Raw genomic sequence first — 16,707 nt, 5'->3', positions numbered from 1 at the left:
CACTTCCGTTCTACCTAAGATGGAGCGTTTATCTCTTGGATTCCTAGCTCATGCATGTTGATTGCCTCTCCTGACAACAGAGCCTTCAACTCCTTGAGATCAGAGTCTTCGTGGTATAAGCTAGAATCCATTGGCAGCATTCTTAAGAATCCGAAAAGTCTAAACCTTGTCTGTGATATTCTAAGTAGGATTCGGGGATTGAATGACTGTGACGAGCTTCAAAATCCTGAGTGTTGGGCGTAGTGACAGACGCAAAAGGATCAATGGATCCTATTCCAACACAATTGAGAACCGACAGATGATTAGCCGTGTGGTGACAGCACACATGGACCATTTTCACTGAGAGGACGAGAGGTAGCCATTGACGCCGGTGAAACCCAACATAACAGCTTAACATGGAAAGGAGTAAGAATGATTGGATGAAGACAGTAGGAATGCAGAGATTCAAGAGGAACACATCATCTCCATACACTTATTTGAAATTCTTACCAATGAATTACATAAGTTTCTCTATCCCTACTTTGTGTTTTATTTATCTTATTATTTTCGAAACCCATAACCCCTTTGAATCTGCCTGACTGAGATTTACAAGATGACCATAGCTTGCTTCATACCAACAATCTCCGTGGGATCGACCTTTACTCACGTAAGGTATTACTTGGACGACCCAATGCACTTGCTGGTTAGTTGTGCGGAGTTGTGACAAAGTGTGATTCACATCTGAGAGTGCCAAGTCTTTGGCGCCATTGTTGATGATCACAATTTCGTGCACCACCTATCCAGCAACATCACACATATCACAAGATATCATAATTCATTTTCTCAAGGGATTGGATGAACGATTTTTGATAGTATGATCTCAATTACTTCTTCTCGACCCATTACCCACATTAACCAGAGCTTTTGCATTGGTCATCCAACACAAACGACAGCTACAAGTTGCTACTAGAATTTTGGACAATCCGCGCTCCATCACTTCCGCCGTCAATTCACAGCACCCCTCACACTATCGCGGTTGCAGTGGCCTCTCCTCCAGCCGAGACGTAGTGGTTCTTCAAAGTTTGCATTTATTGCGGTCACAGCAGCCACATGATTGAAGTCTAGTACTCGAAAAACGGGTACCTTCCGAGGCATCCACATCACCCTGGTCATTCACATCACGCCGTTGCCTCCACCAATGCTGTCGCCACCATGCCTTCTTCAATTGCCGCTCCAATTCATGATGAGAAGGCAGCCCTATGTCATGTTGAGAGGCATACCCAGCAGCCCAATTCAAACCCAATTTCGGACCTTTCACTAACCCAACAACAAGTTCTCATAGCATTTCTCAAAACGGCTAATCCCTCCTCAAAATGTAGAGATAATGGGTCATTAAATCAAAATGGCCTTTTGCCTAATCCAAGTACTCATTACCTTTGTTCTTTAAAGTAATTTCCTATCTTAAAATAATTTTTCTAACAAAAACACCTTTTTAAATTCTTAGATTATTGATTCTAGTACCACAGACCATATTACATCAAATTTATTTTGGTTTATATCATATACAAAATCTCTCACATTATCATTCACTTACCAAATAACATTCAAGTCACTGCTTCCTATAAGGGTGTTGTGTAATTTTCTTCATCATTAATCCTTCATGATGTTCTTTATTTTTCTTATTTCAATTTTAACATTATTTTCAAATCCAAAATTACCTCCATTCTTCAATGTCAACTCACTTTTTCATCTTATTCTTGCACTTTACAGGCCAACACTTTGAGGACGATTGATTTAGGTAGAATGAGAGAAGGCTTGTATGTTGTTAAAAATACTCTCACTCAAAATCCATCAACTTCACACTCTATTCATACCATCAAAACAAAATCAACCATTATGCTATCCGACTTATGGCATTTCCGTTTGGGATATCTTTCTAAACAAAGACTTAATTATTTACATAAGAAATTTTATTTTATTTCCATGCATCATGATAAAGCTTATGATATTTGTCATTTTTTTAAATAGAAGAAACTTTCATTTCTTAAAGCTTTAATAAAGCTAATGCAAGTTTTAATTTATTACATTTTGATATTTGGGATCCATTTTGACAAAAAATTCTATTCATAATCATAAATATTTTTTAAATATTTTTGATAAATTAGTCACTTTACATGGGTTGTTTTGTTAAAATCAAAAGGATAAGTGCAAAATCATGTAAAGAATTTTATTGCTTTAGCTGAAACATAATTCAACTCTAAAGTCAAAACCGTCCGTTCTAATAATGGACCTGAATTTATTTTACATGATTTTTAATCTTCAAATGGCATTATTCATTAACGTAGTTGTATTAAAATCCCTCAACAAAATGAAATAGTAGAACGCAAGCATCAACATATTTTAAATATAGCTTGTGCTCTTATGATTCAATTTAATTTACTATTATCTTTTTGGTCTTATGCTATTAAATATGTTTATTTGCTTAATAGAGTTTCATCATTTGCAATTAATTTTAGAACACCATTTCAAGTTTTATTTAATCATCCATCAAATTATCTTGACCTCAAAATTTTTTGGATACTTATATTTTGTTTCTACCCTAATGACAAATAGATCAAAATTTGATCCAAGAGCTAAAAAGAGTGTTTTTATTGGTTTTCAAAATAAATTTAAAGGATATATCATTATCTTTTGGATGACAAAAATATTAAAATTTCTAGAAATATTACTTTTTATAAATTAGTCTTTTCTTTGGTCCACACAAATGGCCGAATTTTTCCTTCCAACCCCACAACAAATTCTGAACCAAATAAATTTTCAGTCAACACACATAACTCAAAATACCAACCCTTCTAGTTGGACCCTCACTTATACCCATTGACCCACCTCCATCTAATTCTTTATTTTCTCCAACAACCTCTCTTTCTTCCTCACTATCGTGTCCTAACCAACTTGAACTCATGACCACCAAATCTATTTCGAGTCATACACCCTCCTCTTCTTCCGCACTAGATAGTAGTCCACCATCACCTCCTCATCCCACGTCACCTTCCTCACCACCTGAGCAATTCTATCTTCGTCATTCTGAACGACCTCACCGACCTCCAAGATATCTCTTTGATTACTTGTGCAATTCCTCTCTCACCTCCACAAATCACTCTCTCTTAAAATACAGATATCCTTTATCTTCATTCAAGTCTTTTTCTTCTCTTTCATCTTCACATAATAAGTATCTTTTATCTCTACATTTTGATGTTGAGGCAAAGTCATTTAAGGCCAATCAACACTCTAATTGGCGTAGTGCTATGAAAGATGAGCTGGATGCTCTTGAGTTGAACAAAACTTGGTGTCTTATTGATTGTACAAAAAATATTAAGCCAGTTGGATGTAAACGAGTCTATCGCATCAAACGCAAGCTTGATAGATCAGTTGATCGATATAAGGCACGCCTTGTGACCAAAGGATTCACCCAAACTGGAGGTGTTGATTTCGTGAAAACCTTCTCTCCTATTTGTCAATCCTGCCACCATCAGAATAATTTTGGCATTGGCCTCTATGAAGCATTAGCCCATAATGCTTTCTTACATGAGAATCTTTTTGGAGATGTTTACATGTCAATCCTGCCACCCGGGTCTACATCTCCTCGACCAAATCAATGTTGTAAGCTATTGATGTAACCTTGCGTAATTAGTGAATAATTAGTCAATAAATTAATTATTAATCAAAAGAATTAGAAAACTAAATTTTATTAATCCAAAAATATAAACATATTAAAAATATGAATTTTGACACTAATTTTAAAGATTTTAGCCCAAAACTAGACCGTCGAGCCGAACCAGTTGGACCGGGTCTATTGCCCAATATATAAAATATGCAATTCAGCTCTTCATTCCCAATCATATGAGAATCATGCTGAAAGGGGGGGGGGTAGAGAGTGAAGAAGGAACACCAAACCCTTGTTTCAATTTCAATTCACCACAACTCTCAATCCGGAGCTCCGATTACCGCACCGTTTGCGGCCACGCGACCACCATGTTGAGCTCTGAAAAATCCACTAAACAATTTGGAAAGTACCTTGCTAATTCTTTCTTAGTATTCCTCCTTGCAATTTCAAAAATTAGAGTTTGATTTCGAGAGATTATGTGATTTAGGTGCTTTAGGGCTGAATTAATCTTAGAGACTTGTTGGGTCTTGTCTTAAATGACCGTGGGTAAGGTGAAAAAACTATAAACTCTTGTGAACATTTTGATGTAGCAGACCTTATATTGAATTTGTGATAATTGTGTGGAATTTGAGTGAACTATGTGGGTTGGAGACAAATTGGCAATATTGGATGCTTAATACTGAACCTTGGAACTAAGTTGGTGACTGGTGACCAATTGGGGCTTGAAGCTTGTGAGTTCAGGACCTTAGGGTGTTTCGAGTATTAGGGAGGAATCGGCTAAGGTATGGTTTTGGTTTCTCGTAGATAATATATAATGTAACGTGAAAACTTAGGCTAGATGACTGTAGGATAGGTTAAACTATATGAACATGTTGAGGTTTAGTGATTTGGTGGATATGTGAGTTTAATTTTGTAAATGTGTAATAATTGATGATTGCGGTGATTGATGAGGGTTGATGAATGATTATGAGTTGTGGTATGATTTATCGATGAATTGAGTTGTTGTTGGCTATTAATTATTGGGTTGAAACTGATAAAATTGATTATTGGAATGTTGTAGAAAGGGTGGAATGGAAGTGGAATGGCTTTAAGTATATTTGATGTTGTTTGAAGTGTGAAACCTTGGTTTAAGATTTTGGTTTTTGTAAAATAGAGGTTTGGAGCTTTTTGGTAAAAACTTGATTTTTGACCAAAGTTCGGCTAGCCATAACTCGGCTTTCGGACCCTCAACTTTTGTCAAACTTATTTTAAATAAAAATTGGATTCGTGAAGTTTATGCCGTTCAAAGAACATACAAAAAATAATTTTTCAAAAAAGTTATGCGCGTCGAAAATTTGGTGTGCAAAAATGATTTCTGTAGAACTTAACAGCTTTTTATCATTTTGAACGGCATGCGTACACGAACACACACGCGATTTGAACCCTGGGCTCTGCCCAAACGTCTCGCGTATGCAGATGTGTGCATGCATATGTGAAAATGGGGAAATTACAGTCTCGCGTATGTGGGCAATACCACGCGACGCGGGACAGCTTCCCTATCCTGGAGGCTCGCGTACGCGGACAGAAGCTGCGTATGCGAATTGAAAAAACAACACCCCTGCGTATGCAAAACATGGCATGAATACACGGAACCCCTATTTTTGGGAAAAGTGTATTTTTCGTGTTTTCAACTTATTTTCTAACTTCCAAACCTCTATAGTTACCTTCTAAAGTCCCGAATTTAGTTCCTAAACATAGGGAGAGGGGTAAACTTTGAGAATGAGTTAACTTGACAGTGAAGAAAGATTTTGAAGTATTGATTTTGTGGCTAAGGAAGTGCAAAAATGCTGATGATGTTATGAATGATGACAGAATTAATAATGAATGATTGATATTGAATTATTATTTGGCTTATGCACTTCCACTTATCTGAGATACGAGTTTTTCTAGGTAGATGCAATGGCTAGCCACCACTCGCTTCAGGTTGAGACTCGATACTCTGTTGATTCTAAGTTGCAAGATGTGGCCAGACACTTTAACAACCCGAAAATTTCCCTATATATATGATGCGTGAGCATCTTTTCTATCTTTTCCTAGTGAATTTACACTTAAATTGTTGAGTTTAATAAAAAATTAATTATCTTTTAGTCACTATGGATGCTACTTTGAGTCTTGTGCAATTTTGTTTATTTTAGGTAGCATTCAGCTGGATTTGATGGGATTTCTGCAGTACAAAAATTAAAGGAGAAAACCAGCGAGGATCGACGCGTACGCGTACCTGACGCGTACGCGTGAAAAGCAAAATTGCACAACGACGCGTACACGTGACTGACGCATACGCGTGACACGCGAAGGAGATCAGCAACGCGTACGCGTGACTGACTGGGGGCGATTTCTGGGCTGCTTTTGACCCAGTTTTCGGCCCAAAAAGCACAGATCAGAGTGAAGGAATCAAGTGGTCCCCATCTATCGATTGAAGACTTGCTGATTGCCATAATTAATTCTGATTTAAATTCAAATTTGATTTTAAATTAGAAAAAGATATTATTTTAATTTTAGATTTTTAAATTAATTAGGATTAGTTATAAAAAAGGGTATTCCATTATGAACTTCTAATTTTCCACCGGAGCCCAATTTACAATTCTAGTTTTTCTCTCTGAACCATGAGCAACTAATCCTCCATTGTTAAGGTTAGGAGCTCTGTCTATTTGTATGGATTGATTTTATTGCTTTTTCTATTTTAATTCATGTATGGATTTATAATTTAAGAATTGTTTTTGCTCTTTATCTTATGAATATAGGTGGAACGGAAGTATGACCCTCTTTCTATTTGAGTTCTTATATAACTTGGAAAAGCTCTATACTTGAACAACAACTTGAAAAAATTTCTCCTAAATTTTAATTATCTAGATTTAACGGGATACATGACATATAATCCCATTATATTTGGATAATTAGGATTTTTGTGGCATATAAACTGAAATTTGATCATCACCTTCTAATTGGAATTAATTGACTAAGGAATTGGCAGTTAATGAATTTTAGAAGAGACTAGAAAGGTCGAAGGAATTAAGGTCTAGTCACATATAGTTTGCCATAAATTGAATCCTGCATGATTAAAATAGTTAGTAAGAAAAGTTAATTCGGAAAAATAGATAACTCTGAAGCCTTAACTGTTTGCTTCCATATTTTATTCCCAACTTATTTATTTGTCTATTCTTTTGATATTCTGAGTTCGGATTTAAACCTTTTGAACACCCAAACACTATTTTTTGCTTGCCTAACTAAGTAAATCACTTAACCATTGTTGCTTAATCTATCAATCCTCGTGGGATCGACCCTCACTCACCTGAGGTATTACTTGGTACGACCCGGTGCACTTGTCGGTTAATCTGTGGTTATAAATTACCGCACCAAATTTTTGGTGCTGTTGCCAGGGAATTGCAAACGTGTACCTTATTATTGGTTATGAAAAAAGGGTATATTTTTTGGATTTTGAAATAGAGAACAAGTAATTTAAATGGCAAGAAAAATAAATTAATAATTATAAAAACTCTTGGCAAGGTATGAGAACTGGAAATCCCATCCTAGTTATCCTTATCAGGTGTGATGAGAATTGTTTGTTGCTCCCACTTAGTTAACTCTTACTAAATAAAGGAAAGTCAAGTTGACTAATCAACTTGATTCCTCAAGTCCTAGTCAACTCCTATGGAAAGACTAGCTTTAGAGGGATCCAAATCAATCAGCAATTTCCAATTCTCAATCAACCGCTGAGTTTGACAACTCAAGTGTTACCAATTACGTAATCAAGGCCAAAAGGGAAAAATCTAAATTATTTATATCATAAATAGAAGAAAGCAATCATAAATCTGAAATACCTCAAATTGCATTAAATAGAATATTCAAATCTAACATGAAGAGTTCATAAGCCAATTTGGCAACATAAGTAATTAACAAGTAAAAGCATTAGAGTAAATAAAAATAGAAGAGAAACATAAATTAAAGGAATATTGAACCTGAAATTTGGAAAAGAAGTAAACCTAACCTAAGAGAAATCCTAATCCTAAAACCTAAAAGAGAGGAGAGAGCCTCTCTCTCTCTCTCTCTCTCTCTCTAAAAACTACATCTAAAATCTAAAATTGTGAATTTGAATGTTGTCTAACTATTTTCTTCTATATTTTATTCCCAACTTATTTATTTGTCTATCATTTTGATATTCTGAGTTCGGATTTAAACCTTTTGAACATCCAAACACTATTTTCGCATCATGCATGCGCACGCGTGGATGACCATTTGTGCAAATGATGCGCACGCGTCATGAACGCATCCGCGTGGACAAGTTTTATGCTTCTAGCACACGTCCAGCCCCAAGCCAGCACAACTCTCTGCCCAAACGCTCGTTTACGCCGATTTTCAAGGTCACGCGTACACGTCAGTGACGCGCACGCGTGGAGTGCTAAAATCATCAATGATGCACACGCGTCAAGAACGTGTATGCGTGGACTTTTTGTGCGAAAGGCATCATTCCTGCGCCACTCCCGCGCCACTCTCTGTTCATTTTTTCTTTTCACGCACACCCTTCTGATGCCTACGCGTCAGCGACGCTTGCGCGTCATGTGCTCTTTTTTTTTTAAATTTAGTTCCTACTTCTAAAATAGCTGCATGATCAGAAAATGGTGAAAACTCAATAAAAATCAACTAAGTAAGGAAAACTACTACTACGAAGAACACTAAGGATACGAATTTATTGGGTTGCCTTCCGACAAGCGCTTCTTTAACGTCACTAGCATGACGGTCAGTTATGCTAATTTAGCAGATGAGTGGACCTCTGGTGATCGACCTCGCCTCCCAGATAGTGCTTCAACCTCTAGCCATTCACTGTAAATTTCTTGTTAGAATTCTCTTCCTGTATTTCCACATGACCGTATGGTGAAGCTCTGGTAACCACAAATGGTCTTGACCACTGGGATTTCAGCTTCCCAGGAAAGAATTTGAGTCTTGAATTATACAGAAGCACCCTCTGTCCTGGCTCAAAGACTCTTATGGCTATCTTCTTGTCATGCAATAACTTAGTTCTCTCCTTATAGAGCTTGGCATTCTCATAGGCTGAGTATCTGAATTCATCAAGCTCATTCAACTGAAGCATTCGCTTAATTCCTGCAGCTTCTGAATCAAGGTTCAGATACCTGATTGCCCAGTAAGCTTTATGCTCCAGCTCGACTGGCAAGTGACAGGCTTTGCCATAGACCAATTGATAAGGGGACATGCCAATAGGAGTCTTGTAAGCTGTTCGGTATGCCCATAGAGCATCATCAAGCTTCCTAGACCAGTCCTTTCTTGAAACACTTACAGTCTTCTCTAGTATCCTCTTGAGCTCCCTGTTGGAAACTTCAACCTGCCCACTTGTCTGAGGGTGATAGGGGGTTGCTACTTTATGACGGACTCCATATCTCAGCAGAAGAGAGTCCAGCTGTCTGTTACAAAAGTGGCTTCCTCCATCACTAATGAGTGTCCTTGGAACACCAAACTGGATAAAGATGTATCTCTGCAGAAAACTCATTACCACCTTGGCATCATTGGTAGGTAGAGCTACAGCTTCCACCCACTTGGACACATAATCAACTACCACCAAAATATAGTTGTTTGAATGTGAGGGTGGAAAAAGTCCCATGAAATTAATACCCCACACATCAAACAGTTCAACCTCAAGAATCCCCTGCTGTGGCATTTCATGGTTGGTAGGGAGATTTGTAGCTTTTTCACATCTGTCACAGGGCTTCACAAATGCTCTTGAGTCCCTGAAGAGAGTTGGCCAGTAAAACCCGCTCTGAAGGACTTTTGTAGCTGTTCTTTCACCACCAAAGTGGCCTCCATAATCAGACCCGTGACAGTGCCAAAGAATTTGCTGCTTTTCCTCATCCGGGACACATCTTCGGATTATACTATATGAGCACCTTTTAAAAAGGTATGGTTCTTCCCAAATATAGTACTTTGCATCAGTCAATAGCTTTTTTACTTGTTGCCTACTGTTCTCCTTTGGAATGAAATTTAGGGCTTTGTAATTCGCAATGTCTGGAAACCATGGAGCCTGCTGAATGAGGAACAATTGCTCATCCGAAAATGTTTCAGTCACAGCTATGGGTGGTTGTACTCCTGCATCAGGCTCAATTCTGGAGAGATGATCAGCTACTTGATTTTCTGACCCTTTCCTGTCTTTCATCTCAATGTCAAACTCCTAGAGGAGTAACACCCATCTGATTAATCTTGGTTTAGAGTCTTGCTTGGTTAGAAGGTACTTTAAATCAACATGGTCAGTATAAACAATAACCTTAGAACCAATTAAATAGGACCTAAACTTATCAACAGCAAACACAACAGCTAATAATTCATTTTCTGTAATTGTGTAATTCTTTTGGGCATCATTTAACACCCGACTGGCATAGTAAATGGCATGTACAAGCTTACCATGCCTCTGTCCTAAAACAGCTCCTATAGCAAAGTCACTGGTATCACACATCAACTCAAATGGTAAATTCCAGTTAGGGGGAGCTATAATGGGAGCAGAGGTAAGGTTTGCTTTCAAGGTTTCAAAAGCATGTAGGCAATCAGAATCAAAGATAAAAAGAGTATCAACAATCAACAGGTTGCTCAATGTTTTAGCAATTTTAGAAAAGTCCTTTATAAATCTCCTATAAAATCCTGCATGACCCAGGAAACTCCTGACTGCCTTAACATTAGCTGGTGGTGGTAATTTTTCAATTACCTCCACCTTTGCTTTGTCAACCTCAATCCCCTTACTTGAAATCCTGTGTCCAAGAACAATGCCTTCTGTAACCACAAAATGACATTTTCCCAATTTAAAACAAGGTTTGATTCTTGACATCATTTCAAGACAATGGATAGATGCTTAAGGCAGGATTCAAAAGAATTACAAAAGACAAAAAAATCATCCATAAATACCTCAATATATTTTTTAGCCATATAAGAAAAGATTGAAAGCATACACCTCTGAAAGGGTGCTGGAGCATTACAGAGTCCAAATGGCATCCTCCTGTAGGTAAACACTCCAAAGGGGCTTGTGAATGTTGTCTTCTCTTGATCTTGAGGGTCCACTGTAATTTGATTATATCCAGAATATCCATCCAGAAAATAATAAAAAGCATGACCAGCTAACCTCTCAAGCATCTGATCAATGAAAGGCAGGGGAAAATGATCCTTCCTTGTAGCAATATTGAGCCTTCTGTAGTCTATACACATCCTCCATCCTGTGACTGTCCTGGTAGGAATAAGTTCATGCTTCTCATTCTAGATCACTATCATCCCTCCTTTCTTGGGAACTACCTGTACAGGACTTACCCAAGGACTGTTAGAAATAGGGTAAATAATACATGCTTCCCATAATTTTATTATCTCTTTTTGGACCACCTCCTTCATGGTTGGATTGAGTCTCTTTTGTGGTTGCACAACTGGTTTAGCATCATCTTCAAGGAGCATCTTGTGCATACACTTTGTTGGACTAATCCCTTTCAAGTCACCAATGGTCCACCCAAGAGCTGTTTTATGGCTCTTGAGCACTGAAACAAGCGCCTCTTCCTGTTCATGCTTCAGGGAAGAGCTAATGATCACTGGATATGAATCATTTTCACCTAAGAACATATTTCAGAGAAGGAGGTAAGGATTTGAGCTCAAGCCTGGGGGCTTCCTCCTCTACTTTAGGCGTGTGAACCATAGCCTTCTGGGGTGGTGAATTATCAACTTCAACTAATTCATACTCAGAGATAGGATCTAGAATGTCATCAAGCACCTCAGCTTTTAGTACCTCTTGAACAAGTGGTTCAATAATATCTATTTTCATATACCCTTCAAAATCATTAGGGTGTTTGAGAGCTTCAAAAACATGAAGGACCACCTGTTCTTTATTAACCCTCAGGGTCAATTCACCGTTTTGTACATCAATTAGAGCTCTACCTGTAGCTAAAAAAGGTCTACCAAGTATAATAGGGGATTTTACCTCCTCTTCCATGTCTAATATAACAAAATCAATAGGAAAGATGAATGGTCTTACTTTAACAAGTAAATCCTCAACAACACCCACATGTAATTTAATAGAAAGATCAACAAGTTGAAGAGAAATACGAGTGGGTTTTACCTCCTCAATTTAGAGCTTTTTCATCACTGAAAGTGGCATGAGATTGATGCTAGCTCCAAGATCACATAAAGCTCTCTGAATGGTGACATCTCTAATGGTGCAAGGAATTACAAAACTCCCTGGATTTGGCATCTTCTCAGGAAGGTTGTGTTGAATAATGGCACTGCATTCCTTGAAAAATACCACTGTTTCTTGTTCCTACCAACTCCTCTTGTGGGTCAACAATTCCTTCATAAATTTAGCATAGAGAGGCATTTGCTCGAGAGCCTCTACAAAAGGAATGTTGATCTATAACTTTTTGAAGACATCTAAAAATTTAGAGAACTTCTTTTCTTTGGAAGCCTTCTGAAGCCTTTGAGGATATGGCATTTTTGGCTTGTATTCAGGAGCCTTTGGCAAGGTAGGATAAGTGTCAAGAGAATCAGAGAAAGGGTTGTCTGCACACTTAGGAGGGGTGTGCTCTACTTCTTCCTTCTTCTCCTCTGGAGCTTCTTTTTCAACTAATTCTTTATTGGCCTTGGTCTCAGAGCCAACTACTTTACCACTTCTCAACTGAATAACCTTGCAGTCTTCTCTTGGGTTCACCACTGTATCACCTGAAAACGTACTTGCAGACCTCTCAGGTAATTGCTTGCTTATTTGGCCCATTTGTACTTCCAAGTTTCTAATGGAGGCTCTGGTTTCATGTACAAAACTCATCATCATCTTCCAATTAGAATCTTCTTGGGATTTAGAGTTTGCCTGTTGAAAAGGTTGTTGTTGCTGAGACTAAAATTGGCGGTTATTGTAATTATTCTGTTGGAAGACTCCCTGAGAATTGTTGTTGAAATTCTAAGGTCTCTGAGATTGGTCTCTCCACCCAAAGTTTGGGTGATTTCTCCACCCTTGATTGTAGGTCTTAGAATAGGGATCATTGTTGGGATTTCTAGGAGCACTCCCCATGTAATTGACCTGATCAGAAGAAAATTGAGCAAAATTATAATTATCATTTTGCACAAAATTACCTGTCATGTCATACAAGGCTTCTTGAGGTGGATTTTGTGTGTTGATAGCTGAGACTTGCATGCCACCCATCTGTTGAGTAAGTAGACTTATTTGCTGAGACATAAGCTTGTTTTTAGCAAGAAGAGTATTAAGAGTTTCTACTTCCATGACACCCTTCTTCTGAGGAGTCTCAGAGTTCACAGGATTCTTGTTAGATGAGTATAAGTATTGGTTGCTAGCAACCAATTCAATAAGCTCAATAGTCTCCTCCGGTGTATTCTTTTTGTGCAATGAACCTCCTACAGAATTATCTAAGCACATCTTGGATATTTTTCCTAGGCCTTCATAAAAGATGTCTAGTTGAGTCCATTTGGAGAATATGTCCAGAGGGCATTGCCTAGTCAGTAGCTTGTATCTCTCCCAAGCTTCATACAGGGTTTCATCATCCTTCTGCCTGAAGTGCTGAACCTCTATCCTAAGCTTAGTCAGCTTCTTTGGTGGGAAAAATTTAGTGAGAAACTCAGTAACAACCTTGTTCCAAGTATCCAAGCTCTCCTTGGGTTGGGAATCTAGCCATAGTTTTGCTCCATCCTTCAGAGCAAACGGGAAGAGCATTAGTTTGTACACATCTGGGTTCACTCCATTTGTCTTCACAGTATCACAAATCTGCAGAAAATTTGAAATGAATTGATTTGGGTCTTCATGGGGAAGACCATGATACTGGCAGTTTTGCTGCTCCAAGGTGACCAATTGTGGCTTCAACTCAAAGTTGTTTGTAGCTATAAGAGGCACCACAATACTTTTTCCATAAAGATCTACAGTAGGAGCAGAAAAAGAGCCAAAGACTCTCCTTTGTTGTTCATCCCCATTCGGATTTGCCACATTGGCATTATCAGCATTATTAGGATCCATAGTAGATTTTGCAGCCTTATAAAGTCTTGCCTATTGTAAACGTCACCTGAAAGTTCTTTCAGGTTCAGGATCAAAGTCTAAGAGATGTTCTTTGTCTTTGTTCCTGCGCATAAATAAACAGAAAACAAGAAAAGATGGAAATTTCTACGTCAGAGTGCATAAAATTCTCAGTGAGGTAACCTGTGTAAACAAATAAAATAAAAACACTAACTACTCTAAAAAAATTCAAAAATTATAGAAAAAAATTAAATAGAAAAATCAAAACAAAATTAACCAGGTAACACCAAACTTAAATTCAGAAATTAAAAAAAAAACATATGATGCAAATTTATTTATTTATTTAGTTATTTATTTGTTTATATAAATATATATATATATATATTTGTGGAAATTAAAGACAGACCGAAAATAAAAGAAAATAAAAAATAAAAAAGAAAATAGAAAAAAAAGAAAACGTAAAGTTTTGAAAAGAAAAAAAATTAAAAAGAAGTAAAAATAAAAAAAGGAAAACAATGGAAACGAATTGAAAGCACGGGAAGAAAAAATAACGAGAAAAAAATGAAAATAAAAATTAATAATACTAAAATAAAACTAATTAAAAGAAAAATTATCTAATCTAAGCAATCAAACAACGAATAGTTGTCAATCACAATCAATCCCCGACAACGGCGCCAAAAACTTGGTGCGGTAATTTATAACCACAGATTAACCGGTAAGTGCACCGGGTCGTACCAAGTAATACCTCAGGTGAGTGAGGGTCGATTCCACGAGGATTGATGGATTAAGCAACAATGGTTAAGTGATTTACTTAGTTAGACAAGCAGAAAATAGTGTTTGGGTGTTCAAAAGGTTTAAATCCGAACTCAGAATATCAAAAGGATAGACAAATAAATAAGTTGGGAATAAAATATGAAAGAAAACAGTTAAGACTTCAGAGTTATCTATTTTTTCGGATTAACTTTTCTTACTAACTATTTTAATCATGCAAGATTCAATTTATGGCAAACTATATGTGACTAGACCCTAATTCCTTAGACCTTTCTAGTTTCCTATAAAATTCATTAACTGCCATTTCTTGGTCAATTAATGAATTTTATAGGAGACTAAAAAGGTCTAAAGAATTAGGGTCTAGTCACATATAGTTTGCCATAAATTGAATCTTGCATGATTAAAATAGTTAGTAAGAAAAGTTAATCCGAAAAAATAGATAACTCTGAAGCTTTAACTGTTTTCTTTCATATTTTATTCCCAACTTATTTATTTGTCTATCCTTTTGATATTCTGAGTTCGGATTTAAACCTTTTGAACATCCAAACACTATTTTCTGCTTGCCTAACTAAGTAAATCACTTAACCATTGTTACTTAATCCATCAATCCTCGTGGGATCGACTCTCACTCACCTGAGGTATTACTTGGTACGACCCGGTGCACTTGCCGGTTAATCTGTGGTTATAAATTACCGCACCAATATATCAATCATGAAATTTCATCTCATTGGGGGAAATTTCGGGGATAAACTCTTGGGGATGCGTACATGAAGGGACTGTCCAGGGTTAACTACCGGACATGTCGACTTTGGCTATATAACCGACAAATGATATCACCAGCCATAGGGTAGGCATACATCATTTGCATTTGTCTATTTTGTTTGAGTTTGCAGTATTTAGGATTGCCTATTTGATCAACTATGCCTAATTGCTATATGTTCTATTTGCTGTAACAGCAATCTATCTATATTTTCTTTGTCTGTATTATATGTTTATGCAACTAAGAGATTCATTGTCTGGCGGAGGAGTGATGAGGATTGTTCAACCGGAGTTTCAAAAGGTTGGAGGGGAATGAAATTGAGGTGTTAAGTCATATTTGGATTAGAACCTAAGTACCTTAGATAGTTTACATGGTTTCTGGTTTAATTTATAACTAAGTTTTTGTCCCGAGGGTTACCTGAAACTGTAGATCGATCTCGGTAGAGATCTTCTGTGTTGGTCGGAGCCGACGTATCCGGCAGGTGTATAGAGACCGGAGCTGGTGTGTCCGACTTGTTGGACTTGGTGATGGTGTTGATCCTTTGTCCCCGGAGGGTGGGGGTACCTGCAAAGGACTCTGATGCTTAAGTTAGCAAGGTATTAAGCAGGTATTGAGTAGAATCAGAGTATGAGTTATACCTGGGTACTCCAGTGTATTTATAATGGTGAGATGTGGCCTCCTGTGGATAAGATAAGTTAGTTATCTTATCTTTATCTTTATCTTATCTTTAAGTGAGGCCATCTTTAAGGGAACCGCCTTTATCTCTATGGGCTTGGGCTGCCCTTGGATTTGGAACGTGTTCCTCTATTTGGGCCCTTTGTTTGGGCTTTTCCTGTGACTAGGCCGAGCTCTTTGAGAAGAGGTCGGGTTGTCCTGACCTGAAGAGGTCGGTCGCTTTGTCTGTAGAATATTCCGGGTCGGACAGCTCGACCCAGGGTATGAACAGTGTCCCTGCTTGAGCTCGATCTTCTTGTTTGGGCCGAGTCCTTGACTTCGGTCCTTCTTTGGTGAAGCCGAACTCAAGTATTTTGTTGATTCTTTTTGTAGCAGCTTTGAATGTAGAACATTTCCTCTAAAAGACGCGCACTTTTATATCGGCGCTTTTTTGGGAACGTGCGAGGGTTTAATGCCTTCTTTAATTTGAGCATTAATTGCCCCGTTTCCCCTAGGCTCTTTGCTTTTGATTTTGAAAACTCAGAAAACGGTTTCTCTCCTTTTATTTTCCTTGTAACCTCTTCACAACTTTTTCCTCTTCTCTCTTCGCTCTCTGTCTTTCGCTTGTGCTTCTGCTTCCTGGCGTTTGCGGTGTCGCTTGGCGGTTTCCTGGGCAACTTCCGTTCCTGCACTTTTTTCGAAGCTCCTTCCGTCTCCAGGTTAGTCCCATTTTGTGCTTTCTCTTTGATTTTGGATTTGTGATGAGGTTTTGATTTTGATCCTCCCTACCAAAAAAGTTTGGATCTTTCTGTTTTTATTGTGCTTTCTGAGAGTTTCTCTATCTTCTGCATGGTCCTT

At 37.7% G+C, this 16,707-nt stretch overlaps 1 non-coding gene across 1 annotated transcript; it reads left to right on the top strand.

Annotated features, from left to right (window-relative positions):
* The first annotated feature begins 13,131 nt into the window (after positions 1 to 13,131).
* On the top strand, positions 13,132 to 13,238 carry LOC112713286 (small nucleolar RNA R71). The gene has a single exon (XR_003158260.1). It is a non-coding gene; the product is annotated as a small nucleolar RNA R71 (small nucleolar RNA).
* Positions 13,239 to 16,707: the final 3,469 nt, after the last annotated feature.

This window comes from Arachis hypogaea, chromosome 9, assembly GCF_003086295.3.
Source record: "Arachis hypogaea cultivar Tifrunner chromosome 9, arahy.Tifrunner.gnm2.J5K5, whole genome shotgun sequence".
Taxonomy (NCBI): Eukaryota; Viridiplantae; Streptophyta; class Magnoliopsida; order Fabales; family Fabaceae; genus Arachis; species Arachis hypogaea.
Note: the sequence above shows the minus strand (reverse complement) of the source record. Positions and strands in the feature narration are given on the sequence as shown.